Source organism: Aquarana catesbeiana, linkage group LG10, assembly GCF_042186555.1.
Source record: "Aquarana catesbeiana isolate 2022-GZ linkage group LG10, ASM4218655v1, whole genome shotgun sequence".
In the NCBI taxonomy this organism is placed as follows: domain Eukaryota; kingdom Metazoa; phylum Chordata; class Amphibia; order Anura; family Ranidae; genus Aquarana; species Aquarana catesbeiana.
In genome coordinates, this window is record NC_133333.1 from 41,108,194 (window position 1) to 41,116,537 (window position 8,344).

Here is an 8,344-nt window from a genome sequence, read left to right on the forward strand (position 1 = left end):
CACGCGAGACAGATGAACCAATCGTAAAGAGGAGCATCTAAAAGGTGCTAAACTCAACCTGGAAGCACCAGGGGGCACTGAAGCCTGGCAAAGAGGGTCCTGCACCTCTGGACCCATTAACCACTTAAGGACCGGGCCTCTTTTTTAGATATGTTGTTTACAAGTTTAAAACAGCTTTTGTTGCTAGTTGCTAGAAAATTACTTAGAACCCCAAACATTATACAATTTTTTCTAACACCCTAGAGAATAAAATGGCGGTCATTGCAATACTTTCTGTTACACCATATATGTGCAGCGGTCTTACAAGCGCACCTTTTTTTTTTTTAAAATACACTTTTTTGAATTAAAAAGTAAGACAACAGTAAAGTTAGCCCAATTTTTTTTATATTGTGAAAGATAATGTTACCCTTAAAAATCTCCATAGGCGACATTTAAAAAATTCTCCAGGTTGCATGTTTTGCGTTACAGAGGAGCTCTAGAGCTAGAATTATTGCTCTCGCTCTGGTGGGGATACCTCATATGTGTGGTTTGAACACCGTTTTCATATGCGGGCGCTACTCACGTATGAGTTTGCTTCTGCATGCGAGCTCGGCGGGACAGGTCCCGTTTAAATTTTTTTTTTCTTATTTATTTTACATTTTATTTTTTATTTTTACACTGTTTTAAAAAAAAATAAAAATTGTGTCACTTTTATTCCTATTACAAGGAATGTAAACATCCCTTGTAAAAGCAAAAAAGCATAACAGGACCTCTTAAATATGAGATCTGGGGTCAAAAAGACACTGATACCTATGAAAATGGTATCATAACAGAGACCCTAGGGGTCTCCAATTCTGGGCTATTCAAAAGTATAAGGCTCATTGGAGGGGTTCCCATAAAGTGAGGGAACTCAGCAAGAATGAATCCAAATGGATATTCCAGATGGGTACATTAGAGCCCCAATGTTTTGAACATTGAATTCGACCTGAATTGTTTTATTTCTGATTTTTAGAGATTTTTCAGATTTATATATATATTTTTATGGTATATATTTTAATTTTATTTTTTATATTTTATTTTTTATTTTTTTTATTTATTTTTTGGTCCAATATTCTCATTATTTGTCCAATACCAGTTTTTTCTGAGTGGCAATATTTGGTTCAGTTCTAGCATATAAATAATGGTCATCATCCATTTTTGCAATATTCTATCATGGAATTTTTAGATTTTAATTTTACATTTTAATATTATTTCCCTATTTCTTATATCATATCTTATTTTAATTTTATATATGTATATTTTATATATATATATATATATATATATATATATATATATATATATATCATGTCATCTTGTTTACTCCGTTTTCCATACATTTATGAGCAGAGCATGTGGATACCCCATTTTTGTGATATCATGGGGCACTGGTCAATTATCAAAACCATTAGAGACAACGCTTTGCCATATATTCCCTCTGTGAGATGTTATACCAATTGTGACCACTGGAGGGAGTTGAAAAAGTAAACGTGATTAGAGATATCAATATATATATTTTTTACTTTTTACACACTGCGTTTTTTACACATGGAATCGTGGTTTTGATAAACCAACGATATTCATATGAATTACATGTCTAATAAAAGTAGGTTTTAACAGGATTGAAGTATATGCAGGAAGCAGAATGATGATAAACTCATGCTGTAGCCATGGCAACCACTCTGCTGTTGTGCTATAAAGCTGAGTCCGTCAGAGCTTGTATTATCCTTGAAAAAGTCACGTGACTGTGATGTAATGCGTGGGAGGAGCCAAGGACGCTCTGTGCAGATCAGCAGTATCACACAGTGTACTGCACTGAATCTGCTCCTGTCTAAGGCGGCTGACTGCTATAGTAAAACCTGCATATGCCTTATCATTATAAGGCACACGTGAGTGGATTGAAGTTTGCCTGTGTACCTTGGTATCCTAACTATTGCATAATGATTGTTTTTTTCTCTTATCTGCCTGTTTATGATTCTCACATTGGTTGTGAATAGAAGCAAAAAGCACATTGTTACTATGAAGGTCAATGAGCACCTTGATTAAGCAAGTGTTTTTAAACAGCTTTGCTAGTGATCAAAAGCTCTATACCAATCAGGATTCTACACCTGTATAATTGAACCTTCTGAATACATCCCTATATATTTATTTTTATGTGGATTTTTTATGTGAATTTTTTTACACATTTGGTGTCACTAATTTTTTATAATTTTACACTATTTTGATTGCTGGATTTTTTAGGAATTTTTACTCACCACTGGATTTATTTGACTATTTATATTTATATTTATTCTTATATATTCATTTTCATGCACATTGTGAAGCGCTTCAAATATCATTATTTATTCTTTTTAAGTGACTCTGAAAACACTCTCTTTTGATAGCAGCCTCACTTGGTTTTATGTGTAATTATCAGCTATTTAGCATCACAGCGCTTTGTGTTATATATATATTTAATCATTATCCTTAAGTGATATTAAAGGTGACTTGTATTCCCATTTATTTTGTTTGTGGATCCAATCCCATATTTTAATTGCATTTTGTGTAATTTCGTGAGTGTTTTCTCCCAATACTCTATATTGTGGAGGGTTCCATATTATACTTCTTAATTGTGTACTACTCATTTCAATTTCTAAATTAACCCATCCTTTTTCATTTTTAACCTTTGCCCATTCCACCACTCGTGTATTTTTCCCATTTCTTAATACAAAGTATGCTATTCTAGGTTTTTGATTTTTTGATTTTGCCATATGAACTTTGTTATCATAGATTTTAATGTTTTAAAATATGGTTGCGGTAGTGATAATTTGAAACTTATACAGTACTTTCGGAACTATTACCATCTTTACGGTGTTGATGTGCCCTATCCATGAAAGAGATCTTGTTAATATTTTATTTATTTCCTTTTAAATTTCGTCTAACAGAGGGATGTAATTTATTAGATATAGTTTCCATAGAGAGATAGATGATCTTATCCCTAGATAATTTAAATCGTTCCTCCCTGGAAAATGGAATTCTTTTTGCAGGTTCAATTCTTCCTGTTTACTTATGTTTATATTTAAAATCTCTGATTTAGTGAGATTTATTTTAAAATTTGATATTTCCCCATACTCTTTTAATGTCTTTAATAGATTTGGCATTGTAGTCCTGGGATTTGTTACTCTTCATCCCCAATCTTAATACCTTTTATATCTGGATTATTGCGGATTGAAGCGAGGAGGGGTTCAAGAGACAACACCAATAGGAGTGGTGAAAGGGGACAACCCTGTCTCATCCCATTTTCCATTTTGAAGGCAGGGGGCGACTCCCCATTCACTTTAATGGTTGCGAAGCCCAAAACTTCCAATGTTTTTATCATAAGTCCCCAGTCTACCCTGTCGAATGCTTTTTCAGCATCAATCGACAGGAATAGACCTGGGGACCTACTCTTTTTGATAGCCTGCAGGAGAAGCAACGTTCTCACTCTGTTGTCCCTCCCTTCTCTCCCTGGGTTAAACCCCACCTGGTCGGGGTGTACCAGGTTGATTATCAGTTCTTGCATCTGGTTCGCTAATACTTTTGCATACAATTTAGTGTCCACGTTCAGTAAGGCTATTGGTCTATAGCTTGAGCAAAGAGTACCATCTTCCCCTCCTTCAAAATGACCATAATTGATGCCAGCAGGGCCTCCCCACCCATCTCAGATTTTATCCCCAGACCGTTCATATATTGGCATAGTTTTGTCACTAAGATCTCTTAATACTTTTTAAAGTAGTAGGCTGTAAACCCATCTGGTCCTGGGCTGTTGCCCAGGGCTGATTCTTTTAGTGCTTTATTAATTTCCTCCTCAGTTATAGGCTTTTATAACATGAGCCTTTCTCTGTCAGATATATGGGGTAATCTAGCCTTTTTAAGAACTCTTTTATCTTTTCTCGTTTTCTCTATTTCCCATTGTCCCTTCTGATTTACTGAATAAAGGGCTCCATAGTAGCTCTTAAACACTTTCGCTATCTATTTTGTCGTATAAACCATTTCCCCGTTTTTATTTTGGATTTTTTCAATGTAGTTTATAGATTTTTTCTTTTTTAACATTCTCGCTAGGTGCTTACTCAATTTATTGCCCCATTGATATCTTTCTTTTACAATTCTATTAAATGTCCTTTTTGTCTCCTGTTCCATGATATCCTTTAATTCGGCTCTCTTTATTACTAATCGTTGAAATGTCTCCTGATGTTGACCTTTGTGTCTTTTATGGCTTTGTTCCAATCTATGTATCTCCTCTATTAAGGTATTCATGTTTTTTGTTCTCTAATGTAGGCTTTATGGACTTCCCATAGGGTAGCTTCTGAGATTTCCTTGGTATCATTAATTAAGAAGTATTGTTCTATTTCTTTTTGGACCGTGTCTACTACTATCTCGTCCTGCAATAGGGCTTCATTCAATCGCCCTGAGTAAGACTGTCTATAGGTTCCTGGTATCTTCATCTTCATTGTTACTGGGGAGTGGTCCAATAACGTAGATATTTCTATGTTTGTTTCAATTAACCATCCCAGTAACCTATGGTCCATCATTATATAGTCTAACCTAGAGTACGGCCCATGTATGTCCCATGTATGTCCCATGTACAGGGGAGTAAAATGTGTAATCCTGTGTCTTCGGGTGCTGGACCCTCCACACATCCATCATTTGCCATTGGTGTATTTTCTGCTTAATCATTGCCCTGTACAAAGGACGTGGTATCCAGTCTAGGGTCCATGCAAAAAATCAGGTCTAAGGTCAATATCACATCTCCCTTCTTAAAGTCCATTAACTTGCCCATGACCTCTTATAAATACTTTATGGGGTTCCTGTTAGGGCAGTATATATTTACCAGTGTACATGTAATTTCCCCCAGTCTTCATTTTAGAAAGAGGTATCGACCTTCGGGGTCTGTCATTCTATCCTCCAATGTGAACCTCGTCCCCTTCGCAAACCCAACTGCTAGGGAAATCTTTAGAGTATAGTTTCACATTTGTTTCCTGGTAAAAGTGGGTCTTCTGTAGAAACACCACTTCTGCTCTATACTGCTTAAGCTCTTTTAAGACTTTATGTCTCTTAGCTGGCGTATTTAGACCTCGGACGTTGTATGTCAAAAGGTTTGTAGCTGTCATCTATTTTTCTGTTTTTTTTCCTTCCCCCTATATGTGTCTTACTGTCCCCTCCTGGGGGGTCACTAATCTATTAGAACTCTGGGGGTATAGACCCCATTCAATGCCTATTTCAGACTCCATTTGCTCTGTCCCTACACATCTCCCACATCCCCGCACCACCCTGTCTCTTCGGTTCAGTTCATCATCCTTCTTCTTTATTCCTGCTTCTTTGTCTAGGCTAATTAACCACTTATTTACTACTGTTCACTTCTGTCTATCATGACACTATTCCCTCTGTCCATCCTGGGATGGCTGGAAGCTGTAAATCAAGCTGGCTACAAAAAACTTTTAATTCTTCCAGAAACCTTAGTCACCTTGATATTCTATCTTTTTGGACTATTAAACATGCTGGAAATCCACAATTATATTTGATGTTCTGTGCCCGCATTTGCTCCAATAGAGGTTTTAGTAATCGTCTCCTAGAGAGTGTTTCTGGGGCCAAGTCAGTAAAGATTTGGAGCTCAGCCCATTTATATTTTATGCGTGGTCTTCCCCGCATTTTCCCCCATATTTCCGCTTTATCTTCATTCAGTTGAAATCTGACAATAATGTCTCTTGGCCGGTCATCTGTTATGTTTTTAGGTTTTCTAAGTCGATGGACTCTCTCGATCTTATGACTATCTTCGGCCCCTTTATTCAGGAGAGGATTGAATATTATATTCATAATTTTTCTCAAGTCATTTCCTCTTTCCTCTTGTAGAGCGCAGATTCTCATATTTTATCTTCTATTCTGGTTCTCTTGATCTTCTAAGTTGTATAAGACTTTCCTCTGATCTAGTTGCATTATTTTGACCTGTTCAGTTAATTTTCTCAATTCCTGAGCTTGTATATCCGTTCTCCCTTCTGTCTCTTCTACACGTTTCAACAATTGGCCCAAGTCGACTCTTAGTGTGGAAATTTCTAGTTTTATAGCATTTTCCAGTCTTGAGAACATCTCGGTCATTTCTATTTTAGTTGGAATTTGGGCATCAGTGTTTCGTTCGCCCATTTTACTTATTTTGATTTCACTTTCTGTGTTTGTTTTGTCTCTAGATTAATTTGAGGTCTCTCCTTGCTTTTTCCCAGAGTCCTTTGCCTTCTCTTGTGGTGCTTTTTGCTGTTTTCTTAATCCTGGACTCTTTGGGCTTGCCTCTTTGGTCATATATTGTTTAATTGTACAGGTATTAGCTTTCCCTTTTGGGGTTTTGGGTTCACTGCCCTTCATAGTTTTTCCTTTCATACTTTTTTTTTGCTTATAATTTTCCGCTTCCCCAGTGTTAATACCTTTTATTACTGATGCTTAATTTGCCTTGCCACCTATGGTGATTTGCCAACACGAATCCGTGGTTAAGTCTACCGCCATCTCCTTATGTAGCTGTTAAAGACCCTGTGGATATGGCTTTTACCCAGCGAGGTTCGCCCTGTTTATAAGCAGTCCATTTGTCAGAGCAAACCTGTATGTTGGCGAATTACCGTGCAGATGGGCCAGAGGGAGTATCAACGTCTAACCCAGCTAGCTAGTGTGCAGGCGATCAGGTACTTAACTGAAGGGGCTACTATTGAACAAAATTGCTAACAGTCCAGGTAGGAACCTCTATTTTCCAGTTGCCCTTTGTCAGGGCTTACTGTTTATTTAAGACTACAAATGTCAAGCTTTTTTATCAGTCTTTCCCTCCTTTCTATGCTGAGATTTTCCACTGGACCTTCATAAGTGGGTTATTTACCCTGTAGCCATTAGCCCAGTTATGTACAGGAAATAAGCAGTTTCTATGGACTGTTCACCCCACTTACATCCTGCAAAAATTTACTGTACAGTTAATACTGTGGGGGTCTGCAGTTTGAGCAAAACAACCGTGTGAATACAGGCCTGTCTATAATCAGTAAAGTAAAATTTGCAAATATACCCGTCTTGCAAAAAAAAAAAAAAAAATTGTGTAAGCATGCTTATAAATAGAGGAAATTTACAGTCCAACATCTATAACAGCCATTCCCTGTGTAAAGAGTCACATAAGAGAGTCAAATAAGTCCATCAGCAGGTGTCTAATCTGGCCAATATACACTTCGACAACTTGCAGGTTAGTTCATATAGACAGTAAAGATACTTAGAAAAAAAAAAACGACCAAAAGGTTTGATGGTAAGTAGGTGGGCATATATTGAATACTGCAGGTCCAGGCAGGCTACTATGCAAACAAGGCAGAAAAAAGTCTCCTCATAATTCAAACAGCTGACGGTGTTACCGGCATGCAAACAGTTCGGGTAGTCAGCAGGATGAGATGCTATAAGCACAGGTACAGATACAAGTGGCCCGCTGTTTCACTCTAGCATTTTCCTCATACAGTTCTAAGACAGCGGAACCTTCATGTCGGCTTCTTCTACTACCCACTCATCCGTCTGACTCTTCCCGGCTTCTATGTCCGCTACAAAATATAGGGATATCTGCATACCTTTCTTTCGCAGGCCCCCTCAGGGATAACCTCTGTACTGCTTCCCCTCTGGTCCACCAAGCCAACCATCCATCCACCAGTAAGTCTGTGAGGGGTAATGTGGGGAGGGGGGGAGAAGCCGTGAGGCTTAGTCCTCCAGTGTGCTGCCGCTCTGTTGCCTGTCCCTTTTCCTTGCAGCAAACCGGCTAGCTGTCCGTGTGAGTAGGCTCCGGACAGTACAGGGTCCTCATTCATGGCGGCGTCGCAGTCTCACACGCCGCGAGTCAGCCACAGCGTTTCCTGGTTCTCCCCTCTCGCTCTCCACGGCGGCACGGTCAGGCCCCTCCCTCAGCAAGAGAGCGTCACGTCCTCATCCTGCCCCCAACAGACTTACAATTTAACACTCCCACAAATTTGTGGCAAGTTATCCTTGCTATCTGGGATAATAGCTTTACCATATAAATTTAGTTCAAGATCTTAAACAGTAACTTTATACAAAATGCTAATGTACAATTGAATAAACATTTGTAATCTTGGATATCATGCATTTTATAAAATCTCAATTATAAATACATATTTATAAAAGATTGTCACCGAGGATGAGCAGACTGATTTGGTAAAAATTGATTTTGTTGCAAAATTATCAACTTCACTACTAGCAAAATCTCTAGCTTAGGTGGAAACTCAATTTCCCTCATTAAAACACAAAATTAGCTTGAAAAAAAATCCCTATAACCTTGTATTAAGGATAGCTT